We start from the raw sequence: 17,577 nt of genomic DNA, 5'->3' as shown, positions 1-17,577 counted from the left end.
ACGTGATTGGATCGAGAAAGTTAAAATCTAATGGCTACTTGTGTTCAATTAACATGATGAAAGTGTCAACTTGTTCAAGGTCTAATGCACTGGGATTATACTTCTTGTTGGGACTAGGGTGCGGGTATTGTATTTTCCATCTGTTCCCAGATGTTTCTGTTTAAAGGATTGAATTTGTGAAGACTATTCTCAACTGACCCCGTCCCTTCCAATCAGAGGGCTCCCTGAATTGCGTTCTCCTATTGGTTTGCTCGGCTTTGGGAACATTGCAAAATACTGAGCTTCTCAATTACAACATTGGACAAGGTTGATGTTAGTGGAGAGTGTTTAAGCATGTCAGGCAGTAGGAGGAAGAGGAGACTTCGCTGTTCTATTCAAGGTAACGAGGGGCTGTGACCTAGTAACTTTTGTCTGGTTTATTTTACGTTGTATTGTAGATTTGGACCCTTTAACTCCTCTCAACTTCGTCCCTCGCCTGAGGCGTGGTATCCCTTGTGTTAAACTCTCCAATAAAGGGGCATTTCAAAGTGACTTTCGCCACTACTTTTTATTATAGATTTCGATAATTCCCTCTTTAATTAGGCGGTTGTAAGCTGGCATCTCACAGATGAAATGGATTTTATTTTGTTTATTGAGTGATTAACTAAATTAATTACGGTTTGTTTTATTCTTCTAATGAATTGAGCATCTTTAAGTTGATTGTGCTATGAAATACTGGAAACCCTGGTCTCAATCACTGCAGAAAACACTTATTTAGGGCTGTCATTGTAGTATCAGTATTCTTGACACATAATGTGGATTCCCTATTTCGTAAGAAGGCCAACAGTGAATATGCTGGTTAGTCAAATCTGAGTACATCTTGCAGAGATGTGCTGCAGGACTGTCCTCTAGCTCCCTCCTGTGGATTAACAAAGTTACAAATCACACAACACCAGGTTATAGTCCAACAGGTTTAATTGGAAGGACTAGCCTTCGGAGCTCACTCCACAACCACCTGATGAGGGAGCAGCGCTCCGAAAGCTAGTGCTTCCAATTAAACCTGTTGGACTATAACCTGGTGTTGTGTGATTTGTAACTTTGTACACCCTAGTCCATGGGACATAATGTTTCATTTCCAAAACATTAACTCTCCACTGCCTACTTGCGGAACGTTTCAGAGAACACCTTTGGGACACCCGGACCAACCAACCCAATCACCCCGTGACTCAACACTTTAACTCCCCCTCCCACTCCACCAAGGACATGCAGGTCCTTGGACTCCTCCATCGCCAGACCATAACACGACGGTTGGAGGAAGAGCGCCTCATCTTCCGCCTGTGAACCCTCCAACCACAAGGGATGAACTCCGATTTCTCCAGTTTCCTCATTTCTCTCTTTTTCCCCCCCCCCCCCCCCCCCATCTCAGTCAAATCCCTCGAACTCAGCACCACCTTCCTAACCTGCAATCTTCTTCCTGACCTCTCCACCCCCACCCCCACCCCGGCCTATCACCCTCACCTTGACCTCCTTCCACCTATCGCATCTCCATCGCCCCTCTCCCAAGTCCCCCCTCCCTACTTTTTATCTTAGCCTGCTGGACACACTTTCCTCATTCCTGATGAAGGGCTTATGCCCGAAACATTGAATCTCCTGTTCCTTGGATGCTGCCTGACCTGCTGCACTTTTCCAGCAACACGTTTTCAGTTCTGATCTCCAGCATCTGCAGACCTCACTTTCTACCTCCTGATACTGCTGGCTTGCTGTGCACTTCCAGTCTCCTGCTTTTCTACTTTGGAGTCTACCATCTGCAGTTTCTTTTTGTCTCTTACTGAAAAATAAGTAGCCTGAAACATTAACTTTACTTCTGTCTCCACACATGCTGCTAGACTTGCTGAGTATTTCTGGTAGTTTGTTTTTTTTCTTCATCAGCTTTTATGTGGGATAATGTCTTCACTTTTTTTTTTCTTTTTCAATGCTGTAGTTTTAGAGTGGTAGAGATGTACAACATGGAAACAGACCCTTTGGTCCAACTCATCTGTGCCAACTAGATATTCCAACCCAATCTAGTCCCACCTGCCAGCACCTGGGCCATATCCCTCCAAACCCTTCCTATTCATATGCCCATCCAGATGCCTTTTTAAATGTTACAGTTGTATTAGCCTCCACTGCTTCCTCTGGTAGCCCATTCCACACATGCACCACTCTGCATGGAAAAAGTTGCCCCTTAGATCTCTTGGATATCTTTCTCTTCTCAACCTAAACCTGTGCCCTCTAGTTCTGGACTCTCCCCACCCACCCCAGAGAAAAGACCTTGTCTATTTACCCTATCCATGCCCCTCATGATTTTATAAACCTCTATTAGGTCACCCCTCAGCCTCCAACGCTCCAGGGAAAACAGCCCTAGCCAATTCACCCTCTCCCTATAGCTCAAATCCTCCAACCCTGGCAACATCCTTGTAAATCTTTTCTGAACCCTTTCAAGTTTCACAACGTCATCCTTCCAGTAGGAAGGAGACCAGAATTGCATGCAATATTCCAAAAGTGGCCTAACCAATGTCCTGTACAGCCGCAAATGACGTCCCAACTCCTGTATTCAGCACTCTGACCAATAAAGAAAAGCATACCAAATGCCGCCTTCACTATCCTATTCACCTGCGACTCCACTTTCAAGGAGCTATGAACCTGCACTCCAAGGTCTCTTTGTTCAGCAACACTCCCTAGGACCTTACCATTAAGTGTATAAGACCTGCTAAGATTTGCATTCCCAAAATGCAGCACCTTGCATTTATGTAAATTAAACTCCATCTGCCACTTCTCAGCCCATTGTTTTGAGAGATGGTTACAGTTTAGTCTTTGAGCTATGGAATGTAGATGCATGAAGCTGTTGTGAAAAGTGGAGATATGACTTGATGTGAATTTTCAAACTTGCAAAATCAGCTGTTTATATAGAGATGTAATAGGAATGCCAGTATAGTATCCAGTTTATTCATTAAAGCCCTGATATCACTTAAATAATTTTGAATGATTTTTGTAAATGAGTTAGGGAAAGGAATAATGTGCATTCAAATGAACATGAGTTGGTTTATTAATATAAGGTGTATCCTAGTGTGGACATTTCCAGTAGAATATCAAATCTCTTTCAAATGGCAGCCTCTGATAGGGAGGGGACAGAAAGCTTCAATTTATGTAGTACCTTTCATGACATTAGCATCCCAAAGTGCTTTTCAGTCTTTGACATGCAGTCACTGTTGTAATGTATGAAAAGTATCAGCCAAGTTGCACACTCTTACAAACAGCAAAATGATTGGATACTCTGTTCTTTGTTTCTGATGTTGGTTGATGGATGGATGAAGGTTAAACAAGATTTTGGGATTAAATCTCTTGAGCTTATTTTAAATATTGCTGGGTCAACTGCACATGAACAAAACATTTTATGTCTCGTGCAAAAGATGGCCCTCTGACACTACAGCACTACCTCAGTACTACATTGGAATGCTAGCATGGATTCTTGAGCTTGAAAGTCTGCAGTGAATCGAAAACCCACAATCTAGCAACTCTTGAGTCTGCAGTGCTTCCCACTGTGTTGCAGCTTACACTTAGGGAGTGTTACTAGCCAGTAATCAATCTAATTTTGAGGACATCCGTTTATTGATAATTCAATGGAGGGAAATGACTTGGGCCTTTCTGTTTATAGAAAAGTGATTTCCATTTGGCTAAGTTGGAATTTTGATTTAACTTTCAAGCTGTGGTAGGAATTTTCTGCTTTTATCAGAAAGGTTTCACCTGCATCCATGTATTACAGAAATGTCTCAATCTCTATCCATTTGGATTCCTAGTCTGTTAGTGGCAGTAATATGTAATAACTTTTGGGAAAGATGATTCAATTCTTTTCAAATCACTTATTTCAGGGATAAACTGGCCAACAGCTGAGTTTCCTGAATATCATGAGGAAACTCCTAGCTACACTTTTTTATTTAGTGGAACAAACTAAACATTTTAATTTTGCATCTACTTTGGAAATAAAAATTCAGTCAGGAAACTTAATTTAATGCTATGACTCCCGATTCGTACTAATTGGGCATTAAGAAGGAATGATGCACACAAGATCGTATGACTTCGGTCATATCAGTGTGATAAGTTTTTTTTTTAGGCCTGGTGCTTCTCAGAAGCTAAAGACAAATGGCAAAATAGATCAGAGATATAGGCTAAAGCCAGCAGAGCTATCAGGAATATTTTAAAGTACAACAAATTTGTTTTGAAAAGTATGAGGTAAGTACTAAAATTAGATTTGTACATTAAATGTGTAAACCTGTTGAGTATCATCATTGCATATCAAAGGACAAAAAGAAAATTTACAGCCCAGTACAGGCCCTTCAGCCCTCTAAGCCTGAGCCAATCCAAATCCACTGTCTAAACATATCGCCCAATTCCTAAGGATCTGTATCCATCTGCTCCCCACTACTCGTACATCTGTCGAATCGCACCTTAAATGAATCCACTGTACCTGCCTCTATTACTTCTGCTGGCAACGCATTCCAGGCACCTACCACCCTCTGTGCAAAGTACTTTCCGTGTGTATTTCCCTTAAACCTTTTGCCTCTCGCCTTGAACGTGTGACCACCTGTTATTGAATCCCTCACACTGGAGGAAAAAGCTTATCTCTATCCACGCTGTCCATACCCTTCATGATTTTGTAGACTCAATCAGGTTCCCCCCTCAATCTCCTTTCTAGTAATGAAAACAATCCTAGCCTATTCAACCTCTCTTCATAGCTAGTACCTTCCATACCAGGCAACATTCTCATAACCTTCTCTGCACCCTCTCCAAAGCATCCACATCCTCTTGATAATGTGGCGACCAGAACTGTACACAGTATTCTAAATGCGGCTGAACCAAAGTCTTGTACAGTTTTAACATGACCTGCCAGCTTTTATACTCCATACCCCATCTGATGAAGGCAAGCATGCCATATGCCTTCTAGACCACTTCATCCACATATGCAGCCACTTTCAGGGTACAATGGACCTGAACTCTTGGATCTCTCTGCTTGTTAACTTTTCCCAAGGCTCTTCTGTTTGCAGTATAGTTTGCTCTAGAATTAGAATCCCAAAATGCATCACCTCACATTTGCCTGGATTGAACTCCATCTGCCACTTTTCTGCTCAACTCTCCAGTCTATTTATATTCTCCTGTATTCTTTGACAGTCCCCTATGCCTTCTGGTGTCCCACCAGTTTGTCACCTGCAAACTTGCTGATCATACCAACAGTGCCCTCTTCCAGATCACTTATGTATATCACAAACAACAGTAGTCCCAGCACTGATCCCTGTGGAACACCAGTGGTAACCCTTTCTCCGCTTCAAGAAACTCCTTTCAACTACTACTGTCTCCCGTTGCTCAACCAGTTTTTTTTTAATCCACCTAGCTAGAACACCCTGTACACCATGTAACATCACTTTCTCCATTAGTTTACCATGGGGACCTTATCAAATGCCTTAGTAAAGTATATATATGACATCTACAGTCCTTCCTTTACCTTTCAACTTGGTCACTTCCTCCAAGAACTCTAAGTTAGTAAGGCACGATCTTCCCCTGCCCAAAACCATGTTGCCTATCATTGATCAGCTCATTTATTTCCAAATATAAATAGATTTTATCCCTTGGTACCTTCTCCAGCAACTTTCTCACTATTGATGTCAGTCTCACTGGTCTGTCGTTACCTGAAATATCCCTACTACCGTTCTTGTACAGGGGGACAACATGAGCAACCCTCCAGTCCTCCAGCACTTCACCTGTGTTTAAGGATACTACAAACATTTCTGTCAGAGCCCCAGCTATTTCCTCTCTCTCCTCCCTCAGCAATGTGGGATAGATCCCATCTGGTTCTGGGGATTTGTCCACCTTTTAGCCTACCCAACACATCTTTCCTCCTTATGTTAACGTGATCCAGAGTAATCAAACTTCTATCACCAGTCTCAACATTCATCCTGTCCCTCTCCTCGGTGAACACTGATGCAAAGTAATCATTGAGAGTCTTGCCCATTTTCTCAGGTTTAACACACCACCTTCCTTCCTTATCCTTTAGTGGACCAACCCTTTATCTAGTTACCCTGTTGCTACTTATATATGAAGAAAAGGCCCTGGGGTTCTCCTTAATTCTGCTCGCTAAAGTTATTTCATGACCCCTTTTAACCCACTTGATTGGTCCTACACTCCTGATATTCCTCCCAAGGTGTGTTCTGTTCTTAGCTGCCTGGACCTTGTGTATGCTTCCCTTTTCCACTTGGCTGGTTGCATGATTTCTCCTGTCATCCACTGTTCATGGAGCTTGTCTTCCCTATCCCATGTTTTCAAAGGGACATGCCTATCCTGCACTATCTTCAATCTACCTTTTGAAAGCCTCCCACATATCAAATGTAGACTTACCTTCAAATAGCTGCTCCCAATCCACATTTCCCAGCTCCTGCTGAACTTTGATATAACTGGCCGTGGCCCAGTTTAGTACTCTTCCCTTAGGACCACACTCCTCTTTGTCTACAAGTATTCTAAAACTTAAAAATTGTGGTCACTATTCCCATGAAATCCCCCGCTGCAAGTTCGACCATCTGGCCTGGCTCATTCCCCAACACCAGGTCCAATATGGCCCATTCCCTCAGGCTATTGACATACTGATCTGGAAAATTTTCCTGGATGCTCCTTACAAATTCTGTCCCATCCAGACCTCTGACACTAAGTGTATCCCAGTCAATATTGGGAAAATTTAAAATCTCCCATCGCTACCACCCTGTTACCTCTACATCTTTCCATAATCTATTTATCTATTTGTTCTTCTACCTCATGCTCACTGTTGGAAGGCCTGTAGTACAACCCCAACAATGTAACTGCACCCTTCTTATTTCTCAGCTCTACCCATAATGCCTCAGTGCTCAAGCGCTCCACAGTATTCTCTTTTAGCTGAGCTGTGATATTATCCCTGGCCAGCAACACCACTCCTTTTTTTTCCCCCCTCCCTGTTTACTTCCCTCCCTGTCCTGTCTGAAGCATCTATATCCTGGAATATTTAGTTGCCAATCATGCCCTTCCTTCAACACACTCTCTGATTGCAATAACATCATACTCCCACGTACCAATCCAAGCCCCAAGTTCATCTGCCCTATTCACTATACTCATTACATTTAAATATGTGCACTTCAGGCTGCAGTTCTTTTGCATTCATCTGCTCTCTGCCTATTCTTCCCTTGGTAATGCTAACTTCATGATCCTTAGTGTCCAGTTTTCACCTTACTGTCTACTAATCTTCTCTTCTGGTTCTCAGCCCCCTGCCACATTAGTTTAAAACCTCCCCAACAGCAGTAGCAAAAACTCCCCCAGGTACGTTTGTTCCAATCTGGTTCAGATGTAGACCATTTAATTTGTCATAGTCCCACCTTCCCTCAAACCGGTCCCAATGACCCACAAATCTGAACCCCTCCCTCCTACACCATCCCTCAAGCCATGTGTTAATCCTGCCTATTCCTTCCTAGCTAGTACATGGCACTGGTAACAATCCTGGCATCGCTACCTTTTTGAAGTCCTCCTCTTTAGCTTCTCCTCTCATTCCCTGAATTCTGCTTTCAGGACCTCCTCTCATTTTAAGTAAAAAAATCATTGGTACTTATATGCACCATGACAACTGGTTGTTCACCATCCCCTTTTCAGATCCCTGACCCGAGCATCTGGGAGGCAATATACCATCCGGTAGTCTTGTTTTCGGCACAGAACCACTTATCTACTCCCCTTGCATTGAATCCCCTATGACAATGGCCCTAGGAGTCTTTTTTCCCACCCTTCTGAACAGCAGTGTTTGCCATGGTGCCATGATCTTGGCAACTGTTGCCCTCGCCTGGTGAGCCATCTTCCCCTAAAAGTGTCCAAAACGGTATACCTGTTTTTGGAGGGAGATGACTGCAGGGGACACCTGCACTGCCTTCCTACTTTTTTTCTGCCTTTTGGTCACCCATTCAATGTCTCCCTCAGCAATTCTAACCTGCAGTGTGACCAGTTCACTAAACGTGCTACCCGTGACCTCAACATCGTGGTGCCCCACAGCAAGTCCACTGACCACTCCAGAGCTGTCATGCAGACAAATAACTGCAGCTGGACACTTCCTGCAAGTGTAAGAGTCAGAGACATCAGCCACATCCCTGAGCTCCCACATCAAGCAAGAGATACATGCCACAGGTTTGAGGTCCCCTGCCATTGTAAGCCTTAGCTTTATATCAACTAACTAAAAACAACAATGCACTTAAATATATGATAGAAAAGGGGGAAAAAACCTTACCTTAGAGTCCTTTTCTTCTGTTTTAAAAGAGGGAGGGGGATACTACATGTGAAGTATCTTTGGTTTAGCTGCTGCCCAAATATATATACTAAGTTCTTGCCTTCCTGGCTGCGTCCTGGTCTCCAATGTCTCCTCTGCTCTGTCTCCTGCTCCTGGACAGGAATCCTACCATCTTGCACCAATAGCAGGGATAAAAGTGGGAGAGGTTACCGACTTTTGGGAAGATTTGTAGCTCAGGTTGGGGTTCTGGATGTAAGTTTGCTCGATGAGCTGAAAAGTTCATTTTCAGATGTTTTATCACCATACTAGGTAACATCAGTGAACCTCTGATTAAGCACTCGTGTTAGTGACCCACTTTTCTATTTGTGTTTAGGTTTCCTTGGGTTGATGTCACTTCCTGTGGTGATGTCCATTCCTGTTCCTTTTTTTTCTCGGGGGTTGGTAAATCCGATCCAAGTCAGTGTTTGTTAGTAGAATTCCAGTTAGAATGCTATGCTTCTAGGAATTCTTGTGTCTCTCTATTTGGCTTGTCCTAGGATGGATGTGTTGTTCCAAAGTTTGGGTCTGCTACATGAATGACACCTTTTTTGTCGTCATTTAAATGAAATAAATTAGAGAAAACCTTCAAGACCACCAATGAACTTGAAAGACCCCATTTAGATGACAAGCAAAATTAATGTCGTTTACAAAATACCTTTGCAAGAACTGTAATAAACACTACTTTGCACAAACAGGCAAAAAACAAGCCACCAGGATACATGAACATCAACTAGCCACAAAAAGACATGACCCACTCTCACTAGTATCCTTTTACATACAGATGAAGCACACCACCTCGACTGGGACAACACATCCATCCTAGAACAAGCCAAACAGACACGCACGAGAATTCCTAGAAGCATGGCATTCCAACCAGAACTCTATCAACAAACACATTTGACTTGATCTGATTTACCACCCTCTGAGAAAAAGAACAGGAACCGACAACACCACAAGAAATGACGACATCAACCCAAGGAAACCAAAACACAAGTGAGTCACTAACACCTGTGCTTCACTGGAGGCTCACTGATGATGATACCTGGTATGGTGATGAAACATCTGAAAACGAACCTTTCAGCTCAGTGAGCAAACAGCAAGTGGGAGAGATTCCTGGCCAACTATCTGACAGAAATAAGTTAGGCCATCACTACCCACTGCTATAGGCTACAATATCCATGTAAATACGTGTGGTCCCATAGCCACTCAGACTTGTTGCAGAGGCAGTTGGTTCAGTTGACTGGACCGCAGCATGCAGAATGGTGCCGAAAGCATGGGATTCGATTCCTGTTCTGGCTGGAGTAGATTCGGGACCTATTGCCTTGCCCTGAGTCAGACTTGCCTCTGGGCAAAGAACGGAAGAAGAATATAAAAGTAGTGAGAAGTCCCAAGATATTTCACAGGGTGGTCACTTGATACTGAGCCACAAGTGATACTGGGACTGGTGATCAAAAGCTTGGTGAAAGAGACTTTTTTTTGTGTGTTTTATCATAAAAGAAAAGTTCAGCTTTGGGAAGGAAATTCATAGTGTAAACATAGACAACTGAAAATATGGCTGCTAATAGAGGAGAAAAGGAAATGTGCACAAGACAATTGAAAATTGTATATTCAAAAGACTCATTGACCAAGCCTTTTTTTTTCAGACACCCACACATGTGGTGTGTTTTGAAATTTCTGCTTACTCATGTTATACTAATTTATTTAACTGCTTTGTTTCAGAAGCTGCAAGTACAAGTGTATGCAGAACACCAGACTACATGGAAGTATTGACAACTCAATACAATGTAAGGTGAAAAGTATTAAACATGTTTAAAGAGTTTGTAGAAAAATAAATTGGAAGAATCAATAAGTAATACGCTGCTTCTATCCCCCTTCAAGGAAAAATGTAAATTAGAATCAAGTACAGAATCTGAATCTGATGCCTCTGCCACTAATGAGGTAATTTTCCTTATAGTTTATAAGCATAAAACTTTGTATGTTAATTAAAAATGTTTCTTTATTTATCCATTACAGGCATTGATGAACCTAAGTTTACCAGATTCTGTAAAGAATCATGCAACAGTGAACCAAGTAAGTATCTGAAGCTAAATCAAAAGTTGAAGTAAATGTTGAAATTTATACTTCAAAATGTACCAGAACAGCAGAATGTATTGTGATGTAAATACCTGACCTGTTTGGAATATATTACTTGAAGTTAATCTGGTATTCATAATCATTGATTTTAGACACATGGATTTACATTCAACATTTTGCCTCCATTGCCATTTTCTCCGCTAAATGTTAGTAATCATCTCTTAATTGCAAGAGGCAAATTAGCACATGACTCAGCAATATTCACTAATCATCCCTTTGTGTAAGAGAGCAGTTATTTTTGTTCAACTTTTTTGATTCTTTTATGGTGCATTTTTCTTTTAATCTCTGTTAAGGAGTGCCTGTCATTTTTTCTTTTATAAATATCTGCTGGAGCAGCATGATCTGGGGAAATGGAACATTTCATCTTTTGATATGCTGTGCCAACATTTCGTGGGAGAATTACATGTAACAGGAAAAACAGGGTTTAAACACTGCCCTGTTGTGATCAAAAGACTAATTTCTAAAGCTGGCAGAGTTGAGTGAGACTTCCTTCCATCTAATCTCTATCCTACAGTTGAAGGGTTATATACTTTTTTTAAAAAAAGCTGGTCCCCTATATATTTCATCAGTCCACTTCTTGTCACAATTTTTAATTAAAAATTGTTTAAAATAGATTTACTTTAAAAGCCACAGAATTAATGGTAATGTTTATTAATTTAACTTTTTTTTTCTCTTTCAAGATAAGCAATTTTTTTGTTCTGCTGAATCATGCTGTGGCTATGGGCAAGCAGGAACACCCTAAGTTTATATTCAACTGGTAGCTTTTTGGTTTTAGGGTCAGGTGAATTCCATTGGGGTCCTGTTTTAGTGTAGGTCATTACTGTGGATGTATATAGCCTTCCCGACCTCCACAAAGTGGCTAAGATCTTAAATTGCAGGTTCCAAAGATGCAAGACACTGTGTACATTTCAAAATGCATACAATTTTAGTAAAAATATAAAGCTAGGAAGTATTTTAATTTTGGTTTGGATGCTGGTATGTGTACATATTAGACTTTCACAAAATCTGTAAAAGTTTATGATGCCAAACTTCAAGAAAAGTAGCCCCTGTACATGTTGGCTTATGTCATAGCTGAACAATCATGATGGTGTTCCCATATATCTGTTACCCTCGTCCTTCCAGGTGGAATTGGTCATGAGTTTGGAAGGTGCTGCCTGAGGATTGAGAGTGAATTTCTGTGGTAATCTTGTAGCTAGAACACCCTACTGTTACTGAGTGTTTGTTTGTGGTGGAGGGGTGGATGTTTGTGCATGAGGTACCACATCAAGTGGATTGCTTTGTCCTTGGTGTTGCCGACCTTCTTGTTGGAGCTGCCCTCATCCAGGCCAATGGGGAGTATTCCATCAGGCCCCTGACTTGTGCCTAGTGGATGATAGGAGGCGTTTGGGAGATGTGGGGTAAGTTTTATATGCTGCAGTATTCCTAGCCTCTACTGCTCTTGTAGCCATTATGTTTATGTGGTGGGTCCAGTTGAGTTTCTAGTCAAGGGTAACCCCAAGAATGTTGAAGTGGTGGATTCAGTGATGGTAACACCATTGAATGTCAAGAGGTGCTGGGTAATTGTCTCTTATTGGTGATGGCATTTGTATGGTGTGGATGTTATTTGCTACTTGTCAACCCAAGCCTGGATATTGTCCAGATTGTGTTGATTTGAAAGTGGACTGCTTCAGTATTTGAGGAGTTGCGAATGGTACTGAACATTACATAATCATCAGTGAACATCCCCATTTATGACCTTTTTGAGTGTCATTGATGAAGCAGCTGAAAATGGTTGGGCCTCAGACACTATCCTGAGGAACTGCTGCAAAGATGTCCTGGAGCTGAGATCACTAACTTCCAATAATCACATCTATCTTATGTGCCAGGTATTATTCTAACCAGTGGAGAATTTGCCCTGTTACCACTGATTTCTAGTTTTGCTGAGGCTCTTTGATATCAAACTCTGGTTGAATGCAATTTTGATACCAAGTGCTATCACTCTGACCACTCTCTGGAATGCAGCTCTTTTATCCTTGTTTGAACTCGGGCTATAATGAGATCAGGAGCTGACTGGCCCTGGTGGAATCCAAACTGGGCTTCAGCAAATGTTGTTACTTGATAGCAATAACACCATCCATCACTTTACTGCTGATTAAGAGTAGACTGATGGGGTAATTGACTGGGCTGGATTTGTCCTGCTTTTTATGTACTGGAAATACATGGGCAATGTTTCACATTGATATCCATGCGACAATGTTGTAACTGTCCTAGAAGAGCTTGACAAGGAGTGTGGCAAGTTCTGAAACATAAGTCTTCAATATAGTTACCAGAATACTTTCTAAGCCCATAGCCTTTGCATTACCCAGTCTCCAACCATTTCTTGACATCATGTGGAGTGAATCAAATTGGCTGACAACTGTATCTGTAATGCTAGGGTCCACTGGAGGAGGTTGAGATGAATCATCTATTTAACACCTTTTTTATTTTTTGCTGAAGATTGCTGCAAATGCTTCAGCCTTATCTTTTTGCACTGATCCATTGGGCTCTTTCATTATTTGAGGATGGGACATTTTGCTGTCTCCTCCTTCAGTGAGTTATTTAATTATCCACCACTCAACTGGATGTGGCAGGACTGCAGAGCCTAGGTCTGATCCTTTTGGTTGTAGGATTACTTAACTCTGTCAATCATTTGCTGCTTATGCTGTTTTGTACTGAACCAGAGTTGATCTTCTGGCTTGATGGTAATGGTTGAGTGGGGGAAATGCTGGATCTTGAGGTTGCAGATTGTGCTGGAGTACAGATGCTTAATATAGTCCAATGCTACCTTCTCAATAGCTTGTTCTATCATTGTCTCTTTTTTTTTTTGAAATTTTGATTGTCATCTTCTTTCCTCCCTTGACTGAACTAAGCTAGACTTTTTTTTCCCCCTCAAAGGACACAGCTTTGAGTCATTTCTCCTCTGATAATTATAACTTTCTTTTGACTGACTAAAGTATTGCTCAAGCTGGTGGAGTATCCCTCCCAGAATCTTGCTGGCTTAGATTTTTACATGGAGCTCCTTGATTCCATTTATGCTCTGCATAAATGTATTTTTTTATTTGGGTTGTTGGATCACATCTATGCAGTATTCTACATTTTTTTTTAGATGCTATCCTTGTAGCTATTCCTACAACTTGGCTAGGGGTGTAGCTAATTTGGAAGAAGAATTTGTCAGCATTATTGCCAGACCTCCATTCCTGAAGAAGGGTTATACTTGAAACGTTGATGTCTCCACCTCCTGATGCTGCCTTCCTTGCTATTTTCTTCCAGCCTGCTGCTTGTCTACTTTGGATTCCAGCATCTGTAGTTCTAGACTCTTGTCAAGGCCTATAACCATTGCTGTATTCAGTGCTCTTGTGATATTGTGTGAAGTGAATCTAAATTGCTGGTCCCACTATCATGGATGATAATGCTTTCTCAACTGCCTGTAACAACTGGAATTTGCATACTTAATCTTTTTTTTTAATCTAACTGGCATACCAGTATCTTACTGTTTAATTTCAGTAGTGGGGAAGTTTTTGGAAAGTTCTTCAGATAGGTGGTAGATTTGGTTTGATGCGGAGAAATGTGCGGTATTGTAACTAAGGGGTGCAAGAGCAACTCTTGTAGATCTGTGGACATGGAACAAGCCATAACTAGGAGTGGTGATGGCAGACTCTGGGTATTGGCCATAAGGTTTGATTTGGCAAGTATGACCATGCCAAGCTGTTGCTGATTTGATCAGTTCTCCCTAGTTTGGCACATAACATCCAATGTTAATGAGGAGCACTTTGCAAGGCTGACTGGGTTGCATGTGCTTTTCATGTTTGCATCTGGTTCCCAAGTCAATACTGAGTTGGTCTTCCAATTTTTGTTTTTGAATGGCTGTGGTGGGAATTGAACTTGCGACTCTGGATCATTTATTCCTGGTCTCTGGATTAGTTATAAAGGTAAAATAAACACTAACTACACCCTTTTTGTTAATAAGTTTGAATTGTTACTGAGTCCCTGAGGAGATGAAATTTTCTAATCTATAAAACTCATTTACAATTTTTATAATTCATAAATCAATCTCTGCTCTAGTGTAAATCTAGTGTCTAAGGTTTCTTTTAACTCTTTCTACCTTTTTTAACTTTCCATTGTTGACATATACAGTTAGTTCTGTCTGCCTTTTAATGCATCTTTTTAACAGGGTGCAAGAACATGGTGCAGGAGATCGACGTTTCAGACATATTCCCTTCTTCAGGAATGAGGCTTTTGGGCTGGGGGGCTGGGGTGACAGTAACTGAGAATGTAATAGATGAAGGTGATATGGTTGGAGAGGGGGTGGAGTGGTTGGAAAAAGTGATGGAAGATCAGGAGGGTGGTGCTGTGTTGGAGGCTTGGGACTGGGATAATGGGGGGAGGGGGGGGAAGAGGGAGGAATGAGGAAACTACTGAAATCCACGTTGATTGCAAGTGGTTGCAGAGTCACAAGACAGAAGATGAGATGTTCTTCCTCCAGGTGTTGGGTGGTAAGGGTTTGGTGATAGTGGAGACCCAGTTCCTGTATGTCCTTGGCGGAGTAGGAGGGGGAGTTGAAGTGTTCAGCCATGGGGTGGTGGGGTTAGTTGGTGCAGGTGTCCTAGACATGTTCTCTGAAACGATCTGCAAGTTGGCGTCCTGTCTCCCTGATGTAGAGGAGACCACATCAGGTACAATGGATACAGTAGATGACATTTTGAGGTACAGGTAAATTTCTGACAGATGTGGACTGAGATGAGGGGGGAGGTGTGGGCACAGATTTTGCACTTCTGGTGGTAGAGGAAGGGGGGTGGATGTGGATGTGACTAGGGAGTCACTGAGGGAATGGTCTCTGGAATGTTGATGGGATGGAAATATATCTCTGGTGCTAAAAATTTACACCATATTCTAATTGTAGCTTAACTAATATGTGTGTATTTAAACAAAATGCTTTTATTCTAAGGCCTTATTATTAAAATCCAAGATTCTACTGGCATTTTGTGAAAGCATTGTCTCATAGTTTAGCTTTCTTTCACGATGTATTATCTCTCTTACCCACATTTAATTGAACATTAAGGTGGAGGTCATTATGTCTGATCAACTTGCTGCACCATTCAAGATCATGGCAGAATGTGAATTTCACTAATTATATGCCTTTCAAGTGCTTAGCAGACATCCTTGATATTTTCCACACTCTTAAATTTTTGTATTACCAACAGGTATCAAGATTTTTGTTCCTTTTAAACTCTAGCCAATACATTTTTTTTATACAGAAGCAGCCCTAAACCTGACTCCTGGAGTACATTTGTTCTACCCTTCTTGAATTTGGGAAATATCTATTTACCCATGTCTATTTTCTTCCACCATAAATGTCAAATTTTATGTTGAGCATGCTTGAATTTTTTTTTTGAGTAAATCACTTGTAAAAATCCAGTAGACTGTTTTAGCTCCATGCATGTGCTCTGCTACCCTTGAGATCATGACTGATCTGTGACCTAATTCCATATATCAATAGATTTGATGCAAGAGGCAGATATTGTTAGCGAACAAAAACTTTTCAATATCCGTTTTTAAAGCTGGGTGAAAAATGCTGCATGTGGAAGAAAGCTACCAGATTTGAACGTAGGATTGTTTCTAAACTTAACTCTTGAAAGCCTTCTCTAATATTTTTTGACTCTTAATCCTCAACTCATTAAGGAGTTGAGGATTAACAGTTTCTCTCTATATACAGTCAATTCCCCTGAATGAAAACCTGATCAAATGTTAAATCAACCTTTTTCCTATTTAAATGCTCGAAATATAATCATAGTTTGTGCAATCTCCTTGTATTTTAACCCCTGAATCCTATTAAGTCGAAGTGGTGTGTCACCAAGTTCAATTTGATCCTCCCTAATTTGGGATTCTCAGTACTCCAGGTGTAGCCTAAGCAAAGTTTTGTGTAGATGAAGTATAAATTTAAGGAATACACTTTCTCAGAGGGCAAAAGAAGCAGGGAACTTCAGAACCTTTTCAATAAGCATGTGAATGAGCACTAATGCTAGAAGGTGGGTTAGTGTAGGGAACCAGTATTGACTCAATGGGTCGAAGGTCTCATCCATGCAATATGAATCTTTGAATTTCAACTATTTTAACCATATAGCTGTAAAGGATGTATTCTGTTGGCCGCCTTGATTTATTTTCTGTTCCTTTTTTATCATGTTTTAATGATGTAGCCTAAACACCCCTTCCCCTCCCCCAAATCTGTCTGGACTTCCAGTATTTCTAACTTTTACTGTTTTGCAGTGTGTACTGTTTGTTTCTCTTATCTATCCAATCACTGTCACTTGAATTGCAATCAACTTGTCAAAGACAACCTGCCTTGGGTTTAAAAGAAAGTACAGCAAACGCTAGAAACTTGACATTAAAGCAGCACCTGCTCAGCAGCTGAAAATTGATGGAAGTTTGCAACCTGAAATGCCGGACATGCTGAAATTTCACAGCATTTTTGTTTACAACTAGTGCCTTTTATTACTGAATCTATGTTGACAGACATTTTTATTACCTCAGGAATTTTCAAATGCTTACTAATTTTAATCTGCAATTATTTGTTCTAAAGATTTGTCAACAATTTGTTAGCTTAGCTGCAAAACACCAAGTGCTTTATCCAACTTTCCCTTTTTGATCAAGACGAGTACATTGTGCAAGTAAATGTGTTTGAGCAGGATTGAAAGTGTGCTCAGGGTCTCTCCTGTGCCTTTTTTATCTAGCATTTTTTTTCAACAGCTTTGGATAGATGTCATTAGAACTGTGTGACTTATCCATTTTCTATTGCAATTTTTTTACTTGCTGAACCAATGCCAAGTTCTCGTGTGTCTTAAATTTTTGTTACCTATTAACACCAAACTGTCTTAAGAGCATTTCACCATTCAGTCAGTTCCATATCCTGGTTTGATGAATCAACCAAATGGTGCAACATGTTTTGGGGAGAAACCTTTTTTTTTAACTGAAATTTCTAACATTCCAATTTAAAATGAAGATATCTTTTAAAAATAACTCAAAGATTCTGGAATCCCTTAAACTTTGGTATCTGCCAAAAGCCTGGGCTTGGTCAGGTCTTGTAACTTGAC

General features: G+C 41.0%; 1 long non-coding RNA gene across 1 annotated transcript; it reads left to right on the top strand.

Annotated features, from left to right (window-relative positions):
* The first annotated feature begins 324 nt into the window (after nucleotides 1-324).
* On the top strand, nucleotides 325-10,405 carry LOC132817951 (uncharacterized). Its single transcript, XR_009644937.1, has 3 exons — nucleotides 325-379; nucleotides 10,058-10,122; nucleotides 10,352-10,405. It is a non-coding gene; the product is annotated as an uncharacterized LOC132817951 (long non-coding RNA).
* The last annotated feature ends 7,172 nt before the right edge of the window (nucleotides 10,406-17,577 follow it).

This window comes from Hemiscyllium ocellatum, chromosome 8 (genome assembly GCF_020745735.1).
Source record: "Hemiscyllium ocellatum isolate sHemOce1 chromosome 8, sHemOce1.pat.X.cur, whole genome shotgun sequence".
Taxonomy (NCBI): domain Eukaryota; kingdom Metazoa; phylum Chordata; class Chondrichthyes; order Orectolobiformes; family Hemiscylliidae; genus Hemiscyllium; species Hemiscyllium ocellatum.
Note: the sequence above shows the minus strand (reverse complement) of the source record. Positions and strands in the feature narration are given on the sequence as shown.